Source organism: Salmo salar, chromosome ssa19 (genome assembly GCF_905237065.1).
Source record: "Salmo salar chromosome ssa19, Ssal_v3.1, whole genome shotgun sequence".
NCBI lineage: Eukaryota > Metazoa > Chordata > Actinopteri > Salmoniformes > Salmonidae > Salmo > Salmo salar.
The window spans coordinates 27,178,098-27,193,874 of record NC_059460.1 but is presented as its reverse complement, the minus strand read 5'-3'; the positions used below and the strand labels follow the sequence as shown (position 1 = coordinate 27,193,874).

The 15,777-nt window shown below is 45.8% G+C and overlaps 1 protein-coding gene across 3 annotated transcripts in view; it reads right to left on the bottom strand.

Annotated features, from left to right (window-relative positions):
- The window catches only part of LOC106578647 (disks large-associated protein 1), a 287,047-nt gene that overhangs the window by 23,597 nt on the left and 247,673 nt on the right, over positions 1-15,777 (bottom strand). The gene's annotated exons all lie outside the window — the stretch shown is intronic.

Sequence of the window (15,777 nt, the reverse complement as noted above, 5' to 3'; positions counted from 1 at the left end):
ATAGGTTTCTTTGAATCAAAGCAAAAATAATTTGCTACAAAAAAAGAAAAAAACTACAGTAAAACTTCAACTGCAGTGTTCCTCACCTGGCTTACTGTAAAAAGCTAAACAAAGGATTGATTACTGTACTTCTATATTTCCCTCAACCCTGTCTTGTGGATTTGGCCATGGGTTCTCATCCACATCACAATGGATGTTTTCATTAGCCAAACATCTTGAGAAGAATCTTCGGGCATGGCCAATCCAGGCCTGACACTGGTCTGCCGTGATGTCATTGCATGTGTCATCCATGGCCTGGAGAAGGGTGGCTTGTTCGTGAGGGCTATCATATTAAGGAAAGGAGAGTATGGGGGTAAGTACAGGGTGGTAAATTGTGGTTGGGCCTGAAACCATGCTTGCACCATTTGAGCATGGTGGAACCTGACATTATCCCACACAATGACATAGGTCATGCCATCAGCTCTACAGACCTGATTTAGCTCATCAAGGAAGGTTACATTCGAACAGCGAATCATGTGGCTGCTTGCAACTCAATATATAGAGTATATAGAGTAGAGAGCTTTAGATGTTGTTCGATCAAACATTAGAACGGGCATGATGCGTAATCTAAGGAACTTTGACCGTGATATGATTGTTGATGCCACACATGGTGATTCCAGCATCTCAGAAACAGCTGCCCTCCTGGGATTTTTACACACTACAGTCTCTAGAGTTTACAGAGAATGGTGCGATAAACAAAACACATTCAGTGAGCGGCATTTCTGTGGGCAAAAACACCTTGTTAATGAGAGAGGTCAGAGGAGAATGCCCAGACTCATTCAAGCTAACAGAAAGGCCACAAATGCTCAAATAACAGCTGTTTAAAACAGTGGTGTGCAGAATGGCATCTCATAGCATACAACACCATGAATAATTCAGGCTGTTGTGGAGGCAAAAGGGGGTCCTACCGAGTACTAGATAGGTGCCAAATCTGAAAACATGGTCTGGAAAAGTGGTACATGAGACCATAGAAACAGTGTCTGATAAAGAATGATGAAATATTACATCCATAGATAATGTAGTCCAATTGGTTCATGTTGTCACGTCCTGACCAGTAGAGGGTGTAGTTGGGTCAGGACGTGGCAGAAGGGAGTGAGTGTTTTATTGTTTCATTTAATTTTGGCCGTGTGACTTCCAATCAAGCACAGCTGTAGAGGGTTGTGGTTGATTGGGAGTCACACATAAGTTGCCTACGTTTCCGTTGTGTGGTGTGGGTAATTGTTCTTGTCACTGTTGTTGCACCTGACAGGACTGTGTTGGCTGTCAGTTTTGTTGTTTTGTGAATTGCATAGTGTTCGTAACATTAAAAATGACGAACCCTAACTCCGCCGCATTTTGGTCCACTTCTTCCATAGACAGCCGTTACAGAATTACCCACCAAACCAGGACCAAGCGGCGGAAGAGGAAGGAGCAGCAGGACTACTGCGTTATGGACAAATGGACGTGGGAACAGATCCTGGACGGAGAGGGACCATGGACTCAGGCTGGGGATTATCGCCTCCCGCAGTGGGAGATTGAAGCGGCGAGAGCGGAGAGGCGATACTACGAGGAGAGAGAGCGCAACGAGCGCGAGAGGCAGCCCCAATAAAAATTTTTGGGGGGGTACACGGGACAGTCGGTGGAGCTGAGGTCGGAACCAGAGCCAGTCGGGATGACATTGGAGGTGAGCGAGGGATATGAGACAGAGACTGTGACGGGGTTAATGGGAAAATTAGGAGAGAGAGAGATGAGAGAGCTGCTAGTGTGGTGCATAAAGTACGGCATTCGCCCTAATGAGCGTGTCGTGGGTATGATGTCACCTGAGGCAGCTCTCCATACTCGTCCTGAGGTGCGTGCTGGTTGTCTGGTAAAGACTGTGCCTGCGCCCAGAAACAGGCCTCCTGCATGTCTTCCCAGCCCTGCACATCCTGTACCTACGCCCAGAACCAAGCCTCCTGCATGTCTTCCCATCCTGGTCAAGCCCGTGCCTCCTCCACGGACCAGTACTCCAGTGGGTCTCCCTATCCTGGTCAAGCCCGTGTCTCCTCCACGGACCAGTCCTCCAGTGGGTCTCCCTATCCTGGTCAAACCCGTGTCTCCTCCACAGACCAGTCCTCCAGTGGGTCCCCCTATCCTGGTCAAGCCCGTGTCTCCTCCACGGACCGGTCCTCCATTGGGTCTCTCCACCCTGGTCTCTCCTGTGCCACCTCCTCAAACCAGGCCTCCAGCGGGCCTTCCCAGACTGGTGAGTCCAGGGCCTGCGCCCAGAGCCAGGCCTCCGTTATGTCTCCCCAGCCTGGTGAATCCAGAGTGGCCGGACTGCCCTGTTCTGCCAGAGTGGCCGGACTGCCCTGTTCTGCCAGAGTGGCCGGACTGCCCTGTTCTGCCAGAGTGGCCGGACTGCCCTGTTCTGCCAGAGTGGCCCGCCTGCCCTGTTCTGCCAGAGTGGCCCGCCTGCCCTGTTCTGCCAGAGGTGCCCGCCTGCCCTGATCTGCCAGGGTGCCCGGCCTGTCAGGATCAGCCCGAGTGGTCCTCCTGCCCTCCGGCCCAGCCCGAGTGGTCCTCCTGCCCTCCGGCCCAGCCCGAGTGGCCCTCCTGCCCTCCGGCCCAGCCCGAGTGGCCCTCCTGCCCTCCGGCCCAGCCCGGGTGGCCCTCCTGCCCTCCGGCCCAGCCCGAGTGGCCCTCCTGCCTTCCGGCCCAGCCCGAGTGGCCCTCCTGCCTTCCGGCCCAGCCCGAGTGGCCCTCCTGCCTTCCGGCCCAGCCCGAGTGGTCCGCATGCCTTCCGGCCCAGCCCGAGTGGCCCGCATGTCTTCCGACCCAGCCAGAGTGGTCCGTCTGCCCGGCGCAGCGATCAGCGCCAACAGAGTGGGCGACGCCGAAGGTGGAGCGAGGTCCACGTCCTGCACCTGAGCCACCTCCAGGATAGGTGGGTTGGGGAGGGAGGGTGTAGCACAGTGCCGTCGGTGACGGCAGCCACCCTCCCTTCCCTCCCTTATTGTTTAGGTGTTCCTTTTTGTTGGGGATTTTTTTTGTTTTCCTTTTTTTAGGTGCATCCCGGGGTCTGCACCTTGAGGGGGGGGTACTGTCACGTCCTGACCAGTAGAGGGTGTAGTTGGGTCAGGACGTGGCAGAAGGGAGTGAGTGTTTTATTGTTTCATTTAATTTTGGCCGTGTGACTTCCAATCAAGCACAGCTGTAGAGGGTTGTGGTTGATTGGGAGTCACACATAAGTTGCCTACGTTTCCGTTGTGTGGTGTGGGTAATTGTTCTTGTCACTGTTGTTGCACCTGACAGGACTGTGTTGGCTGTCAGTTTTGTTGTTTTGTGAATTGCATAGTGTTCGTAACATTAAAAATGACGAACCCTAACTCCGCCGCATTTTGGTCCACTTCTTCCGTAGACAGCCGTTACACATGTTCCACGGTAATTGGTGTCAATGGATCTCATTATCCTGAAACTTTCATGATCTTAACATGGAATATTATTTGTCAGTTTCCATAAAACTATGCATTAAGGGTAATGCAACAGTCACTTATAATTTTGAGCAGTTGAATCGATAGTTCGATCATTGTAATGAAATGAATAGACAGTCATCTCAGATGTAATGTGTGAATTGCATTTTGAAATGGTAATACTTTGATGTGAAGTTGTGTCATTTTGAACAGGTGATTTTAGTTCAATGAACAAATGATCTTAGCTTTATGTGTATTGTATCCAAGTAATTGGAAAAAGTGTTAAAGTTTTGAAAAATGTGCATTTTGATCATCGGTTGTGAGTTTTGTGTCTAGAGTTTTGAAAAATGACATCAAGGTTCCCGAAATTAGTGCCAAAGTGATTGTAAAAAACTGTAATCTAGGTTAGGAGCATCTTTAACAAACCTCAGCTAACCCACTACAAGGATTTGTCCATTGGTCACTTCACTTGACCTACTAATCTAGTCTAGCGTGGCTGAAAGCTGCTGTCCAGATCTCCTCTGTTGCTTGGCCTCCTTTACGTAATCATAACAGATCAACTGTATGGGAGTGTGGATTAGCAGTGTGTGTGTGGGTGGTTAAGAGAGAGAGAGTATATGAACAAGGGTAGTGTACTGTGTAATCAGATAGGATGTCACAGCAAACAAGCCCTAACGCAAAGATCAATGCTCAAACAAACAAGATCCAACAATTCAATCACGCTAACACACACATCAATTTTCTCTCTCTCTCTCTCTCTCTCTCTCTCTCTCTCTCTCTCTCAGCGAATGCCATTTCCGATTACAGCGACAGGTTGGCAGGTAAGAAAACCAGGCCCTGGTTCAAAATCGTGCACCTGGTCAAAAGTATCCCATAGGGGATAGGGTGCCACGCCATCAGACCCAAAGCAACCATTCCGAAGCACCAAACACAGAACATAACATAACACAACAAAACAGTACGTAATGGCATTATGCCTTTGATTTCCCTCTTCCCTCCGTGTCATCCCCATCAGAATTAGGTCACGGGCTGACTCCTGTTGACTCCCGTCCCAGAAACTAGGACAGTGAGTTCATTTCCTGAATCCCTTTTAATCCCTGAAAAAGACAAACATCCTAAAGGGGACGGTGGCAGCGGCATACCACGGCCCGTTGTCTTCCACACCCTCAGTGCGGAGCACAGAGTGTGTGCGTGTGCGTGTGCGTGCGTTCGTGCGTGTGTGCGTTTGTGTGTGTGTGTGTGCCGTGTCGAAAAGCATTAGATCAGAAGCTTATATGGGCCCTCCCATCTCTCTTGACAGCTACAAAGCCTTACCACAGTGGAGGTGAAAGAGCTGCCTGCCTAGCTGGCTGCCTTAAAGCCTCTTGTCAAGACCACGATTGAATGACTGAATCCTCCAAGGCAACCAAGAGTAGGTATGGTCAAGTTTTGACAAGTTCGGAGAGGGAGGCTTACATAGAAAAGATTGTATTGAGATTAGATCATTGTAGCTAAAAGGAAGAGTTGCCTAGGATTATATTACCAGGTGTTAGCTAATGGTGTGCTACTTGTTCAAGAAAAATAACATTTCAAGAAAAAGACAGATACATATGTTTTTTGGTAACAATTTCTATGAAGCATGTATAATGCTTTATAATGTTCTTTATTATGCCTTATAGCACACATATAATGTGATATGCCGCTGACTATAAGCACCCATACTTTAAAAATGATAATCACTTCTTTAATATCATCATGATACAAGAAAATAGATTGTGAAGTGACTTCAGGCCACCCTGTGAGAAAGCATCCTAAACATGACCTAAACATGGGCCCCATGTTCTGATGCTTTGCAGATGTCTGCATGGGGAACTATGATTGACACACACTGCTGATCTCTCCAAAGGTCACTGAGTACAGACCATTAGGCAATCTACAGAGTATGAAACCACAAACACACCCTCTCAAACACCCACCCACACACTGGCAGCATCACAAATGGCATCCAATTCCCTTTAGAGTGCACCACATTGACTAGGGCCCATAGGACCAGCTATTGGGGCTCTGGTCAAATGTAGTGCACTACATAGGGAATAGGGTGCTATTTGGGACACAGGCACTGACTGACACGGATAGAGAGGGAGGCTAAGGTCTTGGCCCTACCAGCCGAACAGGGAGCAGAAGTTCAGGGGATTCACGCACGCACGCACGGGCGCACGCACACACACACACACACACACACACACACACACACACACACACACACACACCAGTGGAGAAAGCTTTAGAGAAAAGAGCGTTTTCGTGTTTCTCCACAAATAGGGATATGAAACTGGAGATGACTCCATCCCCCACATATCAGTCACTGCTCTGCTCTGCTGTGGTCAGACAGAAAAGAGGAGAGGACTGGGCTGTGTATGTTGAGACAGGTTAGGTAAACACACTAAATTAGCTGGAACATGCCCACACACACCCACATGCACGCACACGCACACACACACGCACACACAGGACTGTTGACACAGTGCAGCCAAAAAGTTAAACCTCTCATGACCACATCAAAGCACACTGCAGACTTCCTGGCCTGGGACTGATATGCTTGTCATCCATCTGAATCTGTTGTCAGCGGTATCCTGTGCAGCAGTGTGTGTGTGTGTTTCTGTGCGTGTGTGCATGTGTGAATTGATATGTGCCTAGCAACTTCATGAACACAGTTAACTTCTTCCAGATCTGAGCATCCCGCCACTTGATCCCTCGCATAACACAACAAAACCTCAGAAATATTCCACATCAAAGAGTCCCAGTCCAATTTGGCTGTCCATATGACACAATGCCATTACAGTGGGGGGGGGGGAAATTACAGAACAAACGCAATGATAAGACTATTGCCAAGTTTCCAGAGAGATGGAGGAGTTTGAGTAGTTTGATGTTTAAGCCAGCCGTGACAGTAAGATAGCTCCTGGACTTCCCACACGCTCTCACACACACACACACACACACACACACACACACACACACACACACACACACACACACCAGATAGACCGTCTCAAGGATGCAGTGTTTGTCTGAAGGAACAGCGAGGGAAGAATGTGACATTGGTTTTCTAAGCTCCATTGGAAGGGAATGGATGTGGAAAACTTTTTCCTTCTCTTTTTTCTTTCTTTCTTTCTTTCTTTCTTTCTTTCTTTCTTTCTTTCTTTCTTTCTTTCTTTCTTTCTTTCTTTCTTTCTTTCTTTCTTTCTTTCTTTCTTTCTTTCTTTCTTTCTTTCTTTTCTCTCTGATTAAATGTCTTACTCTTTTAAACTCGGATTTTAGTTCAATTTGCTCTTAGATTTGCATGTAATTCAGAATCAAATGAAGGTCTTCTGCTGTGTAAGATAGACCTGCAATAACACGCTTTCTTAATTAAAGTGGTGCTTTGGTTGCCGTTTTATTCCCACTTCTTTCTTGAGGTGAAACCTGCTGTGTGTGTTGTCATTCCAAATAAGAGTGTAGAGGAGCTTGTGAATGACAAAACTCTTCTTGGCACTTGCCCAAATCCCTCTTTGACAAATGATTCAAAACCCCATGCCGACAGGCTTGTGTGAATAGCTGCTCTCCAGGGGTGAATCCCCCCCCCGAGCTAGATACTACCAAAGACACCCCACCCCCACACACACAACCATCACACACCCCTTCACAAAAAAGCCTCCATTCACTTCTTCATGCCCTGAGAAAAAGAATGAAAAAAACACAAGAGTATTTCTGGTTCCATTGATCACACGTTCCGATTAGAGGAATATAACTGCTTTCTGAGTGTGTGTATTGTGTGCAATGTGTCCTTAGGAACTTGTGATTTTTCAAACGCCTGCAAACGCCTGCAGTGGATTGCTATGAGGGGTAACAGAAGCAGAGAACTAACTACCTCTCCTACAAGTGTCTGAGGCTGCATTGAAGAGGGACTATGCTAACGCTGGGCTATTAAGCTAACAGTGTTGAGCTCCCCCACGTGGGGGACAAGGGCATAGCACCAGCACCACCGCCATGCAAACACAAAGACAGGAGGTAGGGTGGGCAGGGGAACACTGACAGCTGAGTACAGCCGCATGGCGCTTGGGGGAGGAACTACAGAAGAGGTCCAGACAGCCAAAAAAGAGAGGGGTGAGGACAGAGGGGAAGAGACTAGAAGAGTGAGGGGTGGGCCTCCATAGCTCCCTCCCACCCTCCCTCCTCGCATCGCAGTCAGAGCGCCGTTTGCTCGCGCTTACACACCATGCCACCAGCTGGAGTCCTTTGTGATAGTGTCTCCATGGAGACAAGCAGACTGCTGGTGGCTGTTTACCTTCTACTATGTACACTCTGGCTGCAGCACAGGCACACAGCTAAATGCTAGTTAGCTAGCAGGTTAACAAATTCAAAGCTGAAACAAACATGCACAGTTACCAAAAAATAAGCACAACAGTCTCATGTTAGACATGCTAGGCAAACTCACTAAGAGAAAAACAGTGAACTGCTACTGTGTTACTATAACAGGAAGCATGTTAGCTAGCATTCAGCATTGAGCCTGCAGGCTAAGTCATGGCGTAGCTACTGTTTCTGCCTCAATGCTAACTTATACAGCTTTTCTTCAGTTTCTGCTCTATACTATCTGGGTCGCTGTAATGTGATGACAAAGAGGCAGAAAATGAAAAGGTCAGACATATGAAATTACACTAGTCTCATAAACAGCACTTCAAAGCACTGTAATATGTCAATTACAGGCTCTACCCGAAGTCTAACTGGAACATGTGATTAAGTAGGGCATATCTGGTGTGAACCTAGACATCAGGGTCCTCATTTATAACTGTTGCTTAAATTTCACACAAAATGTCTGCATGTGCCATTTCTGAAAAGTCTGCACACATACACAAATATTGAGATTCATCAACTTTGCGCATGCCATACATATGCATGTTTACTGGTATTAATCAGTCCTGTAAAAATGTAAACTCCACCTGGAAACACCTCCATTCGCCTTTTATGTATTATTTGGAACTATTGGCATTTAGCCACGGCATGCAAAAGACAAATTGCTGTTCAATATTGTGTTTATCAATAGATTGTTGTGTTTATATGTCCAACCTTGGCATAGGCTCTGAGATTAAATAGGCAACAATGCCGTGTTCTTACCCATGCTGTCAAATATTTTAAATAAACTACTGACAAGTGTCAAGTGTCTGTGTTGGCAGAATGTTTTCATCTTTAGCAGTAATTTATTCTGTATCTGGAAAAGAGCGGTCAGTTTTTGAACGAGAAAACAATTAGCAAATTGTCATGGACCTGTCAGCAGAACATTTGAAATCAAACAAAGTTTTAATTGGACATTTTCCCCCAACCTAAATATTTTTTTTCAACCTTTATTTAACTAGGCAAGTCAGTTAAGAACAAATTCTTATTTTCAATGACAGCAGGTTAATTGCCTTGTTCAGGGGCAGAACACCAGATTTGCACCGTGTCAGCTCAGGGATTCAAACTTGCAACCTTTCGGTTACTAGCCCAATGCACTAACCACTAGGCTATGCTGCCGACACGATAAGATGAACTCCACGCAAGTTCTAAAACATTGTAATGCAGGCTACTAAAAAAAAGCAATTACAGTACTTACAGTAGTTACAGTTTTATTTCACATGTGTTTTTGTTCTACTTGACTTTTTTATTTATTTTTTGATGGTACTACTGATATTCAATACTGCATTGTTGAGAAAGAGCAAGCAAGAAAGGCATTTCACTGTACTTGTGCGCATGACAATAATAACGTGAAACTTTAAACCTGATACATAGGCCTGCTTCCATGTAAAAGAGCCGCTGTTAAATTTGACTGTATACCAGTATTATAAACCACACTGCCTATGATATTGCAAAACATGAAATACATTTAGCCTATCTATTTACAGGCTACTAGGTCCAATTAAATGAGAGATGCGCATGGTAATTTGTAGAATGGCTCCTACGGGACTATGAACCCATCACAGCCAGAAAAGGTGAGGAATGTATTCTGCAATGGTTATGAAAATAAAATAGGAAAAAGATTGCTGTCTAATTATTTTAGATTCTAAAAATAAAACCCATATATTTTTGCTCTTCTCACTAATGGCAAATGGTTTCAGTCTTGTTAATATGTTTTCCTGTTTTTAGTTTTTTAAGAACAAGCTTTTCATCATATCCCCCATTTGTACAAAATACTTCCTTGCCAGCTTGCAGACCAATATTTCAACCACTAGCAGATGTGCGTATGCGTGGTCTCTAGAGTTTGTGGGGAGGTGAGCACATTCTCACGTCAAGTTAGATTTTTTTTTACAAATGCCAACTTTTGCGGTATATTTTGTTTGTACGGATAGTTTAGAAATGAGGCCCCAGAACTGTAAATCGTAAACGCAACAGTGTTTCAGGTTACTGTGTGTGACTGTGTGTGAACAGTGAAGGCTTTCAAAGTGGAGCATGTTACCTTTCTCTTCAAACCTCACTCCACTCCACACACTCCTCTGCACAGAACCATTGTGTCTGTGAGGGGGCTGAGAGGTCAGGCATCTGGGGAGCAGAAATCTCCTCGTGACCCTTGACCTTTGATGGTGAGTGGTGCAGACTGTCATGAAGGCTTCTGGGATTCCTTCAGGTGACTCACAACAGCACTTTGAGAGCAGTTCTTTGTGTGTCAACCATTATATGTTTGTGAGTATGTTATGTGTGAAGCAGTCTACAAATATCTACACAATGAGTGTAAGTCAGAGATATTGTATTTAGTTTAGTAGCGCCATGTAGCCAAAACAGCAATATCCACATAACAGCATATTCCCTACTGTGAAAAATTACAACAACAAAACTTAGCTATGCTTCAGGCTTGTCTTGTGTTCCCTATGCTACCTGATAAAGACTGTGTTTACAACTGATAACTGTACATTCATCAGACAGCAGAGAGATTTCAACCTACTTAACCCACATTCCCCCCATGCAGAATGTACCAAGTTCAAATAGAAACCCTAGTTACCTGCATTCCGGCATTATGAGCCAGAGCTGTCATCTGCTCTATCAATCAGTGACCGACTGAGACAGAGACATACTGCATGCTGTAATACAAATTAGACTAGAGCGCAAATTGTGTACAGTACAAAAGATACAGGGACAGTACATAGTGACATACTTTTCATTTACCAATGTCTGAAAGCTACTATTTCAGTTAAGTGGTCCTGTAATCATCAACAGAATATGATCATCTGTCAGGTCAGATGTCGTACACAACAAAGTATACAACACAGGCAATACTGTATGTACTATATTATACTATATTAGTGTTACATGTACACTATTATAAACTGGGTGTTTCGAGCCCTGAATGCTGATTGGCTGACAGCCGTGGTATATCAAACCGTATACCATGGGTATGACAAAACATTTATTTTTACTGCTGTAATTACATTGGTAACCAGTTTATAATAGCAATAAGGCACCTCGGGAGTGTGTGGTATATGGCCAATATACCACGGCTATGGGCTGTATCCAGGCACTCCGCGTTGCTTCGTGCATTAGAACAGCTCTTAGCCGTGGTATATTGGCCATATACCACACCCCCTCAAGCCTTATTGCTTAAATATAACATATATTACACATACAATAACATGGTCGACAACTGAAGAGAACTGAGCAGAGTGCGATGACAGAGTTTAGGTGTGGGTTTTAAAAGTTAACGGTTTCTCGTTAGGCCTGCCTAGAGGGCTAGACGGCCCTTATTGTTCCCCAGTGCTCCGCAATGAGGGCCTAAGCCTCACAAGTACTTCACCACATGAAGCAACACATCCCTCCATTGTCCCAGCCCTCAAAGAAAGACATGCCCTGAAGTAGGAGAAAGAGAGAAGAGGATATCTTTAGGGAGTGACTCAATTGTAACCTCATGGGTAGGAAAGGAGGAAGAGAGAAAGAGAGGATGAGAGAGAGGTTCAGAGGTCAGTCCGTTTTGTTTGGTTCCTGTATTAACATTCCTGCTGCCACGCGGGGCAGTAACTCCAGCGCTAGCCTCCTAATGCTAAAGCTAACACGCCCACACATCTCATGCATGACTCCACTCCCCATTTCACACTCCCAGGCCCATATCTCACGGACCGTGTCCTAAATATCACCCTATTCCCTATTTATGGCTCTGGTCAAAAGCAGTGCACTGTATAAGAAATAGGATGCCATTTGGGATGCAAACCATGTCTTGCTGAGTGAGTAGGCTATGTGCTTGACACACTGCATGTGTCTGGGATGTCAGTGGGAGCGAGTTATAGCACTCTGGCGAGAGTCATAGGCCTATGTAGCGTATTCATGTCGTCAGTGGGTGACTACAGAATATTCAACATCAACTACAGTAGATTGTTGAAATCTAGGGAAGCATCCATTCTACATTGATACTGGGCTATAGATACTATAACCATGCTCATTTCCTCAGATTAGATACACACCCTCGTATCTCTACAGGTGCAAAGTTATGAGTCATTTATCAGAACACGGTCACACACACACACACACACACACACACACACACACACACACACACTTTGGCGGGTAAGCTAGTAAATGATTATGAGATCTGGGACAGCTACTGTATGTGTCTTTCAGTGTGTTTCTCTTTGGCATGGTGCTGCGGCGGCCACTGCTGCTAGAAGACAGTGTACTAAGTGGATCATTCAGGCCACTTAGACCTCTGTGTATGTGCTGACTATAAATACACACAGCAGCATGGCTTTAGACACACCACCACCACACACATACAAACACACACATGTTTGTTTTACTATCCTTGTGGGGACCAAACAATTGATTCCCATTCAAAATCCTAAACCTAAACCTAACCCATAACCCATAACCCATAACCTAACCCTAAACCCTAATTCTGACCCTAAACCAAAACCTAAACCTAAACCCTAAGTTTAAAATGGCTTTTTTTCCTTGTGAAATGTCCACCGCAAACACGTGCACACGCGCGCACACACACACCACACACACACACACACACACACACACACACACACACACACACACACACACACACACACACACACACACACACACACACACACACACACACACACACACACACACACACACACACACACACACACACACACACACGTACACAGATTCAGCCTGTACTAGACCACAGAGACATACAATACCAATGTCATGTCATTACATGAAGGATCACTGCTCAGTGCAGCTTAACCTATTAGCATACAAATGCACTGGGATGTGGTCAAACGTTCACACTTCTGGTGCAACCTTTTTCTCTCCACAAAATGAACTAACTGAACATAGCTTCACTCCAAAACGTAAACTTTTTTTTAATGGAAGTTGGGCTCTGAAGACAATAAAAGATTAACAAAAATGTCTAATGTACTTACAGTGCAACAAAAAAAATCGAACGTATTTAATAAAACATTTTAAAAAAAATGGCGTCTCTTTCCAAATTCTTCAACTGTTGTTTGTTCTTGTAGGAAACGAGGAATGTCATGAAATGTCAGTGTGTGTAGAGAGTATTATTTCATGGTTTTAGAGGCTTACATTCTTTTCTCCCTACTTGAAGTTCTTTGTCCTGACTACTCACACATGGAGGAAAATGAGTCTGCTGATCTAATCCTTAGTCAGAGGCTACATCCCAAATGGCACCCTATTCCCTATATTGGTAAAGTATTACATGCAATAGGAAATAGGGTGCCATTTGAGAAGCAAAGAGGGGTATGCTACAGCCATCTGGGCCTCAAACCAAACGTCAGGCCAGGCTTGGCGGGCACGGAGAGGGGGAGGGAGGAACAGAGGGAGGAGGGAGGGCTAGAACAAGAATCCAGGCAGCCACACTGATGCAGAACCCTCTTTGTGGTCTCCAGTTCTGACCCCTAACCCTGCACATCCTGTTGGAAGGAAAGACGAGAGGGCATGCAGCCCCTTGTGTGTGTGTGTGTGTGTGTGTGTGTGTGTGTGTGTGTGTGTGTGTGTGTGTGTGTGTGTGTGTGTGTGTGTGTGTGTCTGTGTGTGTGTGTGAGAGAATATAATTACATCGAAGAGCACGTGTGTGGGAAGGCAAGAGTGCCTCACCGAGTGTGACAGAGCTGTTTGTCAGTCCGCCAGCACACATGTGTTCCCTTGCAGTGTGTGTGTGTGTGTGTGTGTGTGTGTGTGTGTGTGTGTGTGTGTGTGTGTGTGTGTGTGTGTGTGTGTGTGTGTGTGTGTGTGTGTGTGTGTGTGTGTGTGTGTGTGTGTTCCCCTGTTCCCTATTAATGTGTGTTTACATCCCAGGCAGCAGACTCTGAAAGACACAATGGCTCACTCATATTCCCGCTCTCCTGCTGAGAGTGCTCATTTGTCTCCTGCATTCCTTCCCCATTCAGGTCTCCTTCTCGCCCCTCCTGGCCAGAGTAAACAGCCCGCCAGTCTTTACAGGAGGTGGGGGAAGGAGTGGGCTGAGGGGGTAGCAGTGGGGTCTTAAAAACCCAGGAGGGAGATTTAGTTCCCTCAAGCAACAAATCCACCATCCCCCTGTGCTGTATGAGGCTTGGCTAGTGACACAAACCAAAGAAGAGAAGGAGGGTGAAGACAGTGGAACATTATCTACACAAGGGAAAGGAATCGTGGCTTATTAATAAAGATCCAATGCAGCCATTTTTATCTCGATATCAAATATTTTCTGGGTAACAATGAAGAACCTTACTGTGATTGTTTTCAATAAAACATTTCTAGAACAAACAAAAATTGCTTCTTAGCAAAGAGCAGCTTCTCAATCAAGAATTTTGCTAGGACTGTCTGGGAATGGTCTGAGTGGGGAAAACTGAAAACTAGCTGTTCTTTCTTATTGGGCTATTAACTCATTTCCTGTCTGGTGTTGCCAACAGGCAGGCTAAAACTCCACCCCACCACAACAGGCTGACATTTCAGGCGGTCTTTTCAAACAGCTGTTACACTAAAAGGGCATTATCATAATTTTCTAAATTCCAAGCATTATTCCAACCTCATAGTGTGGAAATATTTATAAAACACATTTTTGATTGCACTGGGCCTTTGATGACTGGGTTTTGATGGCTTCTCCCCTCAGCAGCTACACACACACACACACACACCCACACACACACACACACACACACACACACACACACACACACACACACACACACACACACACACACACACACACACACACACACACACACACACACACACACACACACACACACACACACACACACCACACACACACACACACACAAAGTTATCCCTGCCCTTTAACGGAGGCTCAGACTTTCACAGAGGACTTTAATTAAGACTAGAGCCTGCCCTCCCATGGAACAGCCAAACCACCCACTTCCATCTACCACTGAGAAGACACAACACACAACACACACATTCATTTCTAGGCCTAACCCCATGTCTCTACTTTTCATTCCCATCTGCTGGTGACAGGAGGAGGAGATGGAGGAAGAAGGGCCCAGGCCTGTAGTCTCTCTGCTGGAGGAGCCAGAAGGAAGCCAGAGGGATGAACCCTAGCCCCCACTCAACACACAGGAAATCCTGCAGGGGCTTTGCTCTCTGATGACAAAACACTGAGAGGAGACGAGTGGGAAGACAAAGAGCAGAGCAATAGCACTAGCTAGCCGACATCCAGGACTACCTGACAGAACTACTGATGCACTGCACGGTCAGAGAGGACTGCTACACAAGTGCAGGGTAGACAGGCGAGTTATGACACAGCATATCTGTAGATTCACTGAGGACCACTTTGGAAATAAGTGTATCAAATAAAGTTTTTAAGTGTTATCCTCTGGTATCAAAGCACATCTTGTTTAATGTATGTATTATTTTTTACTGTAAAATGTAATTCAATAAAATTCAAACAGTCTACATGACTGGGGCTAATATGGTAACTTCTTGACATGTCTATGGAAAAGCAGTACTCAGGATCAGTAGTTTCGTCTAAAATGTGAAGAGGATGCTGGAAGGGAACATGTGGTTTGGCTCAGAGTGTGTGTGTGTGTGTATGTGTGTGTGCGTGCGTGTGTGTGTGTGGCAGAGAGCAGGGGTGGTCTGCACTGCAGTATGCATGCTCTGTGTCAGCACTGACTTTCAACATGTTCCTGTCATCCCCTCCCTATGTCCCAATGCCCCCCCCCTCCCCACTCCGTCCTTCTCTACCTCCCTCCATCTCTGTCTGTTGTTGACTGAGAAAGAGAGGAGAGGGGTGAATGACGTTCTCTAATCCTCACTTCCTGTGCCAGGAGATCTCCAAAAGCCTTGAGTGGGCCAAATCAAAGCATTCCAAACACACACACACACACACACACACACA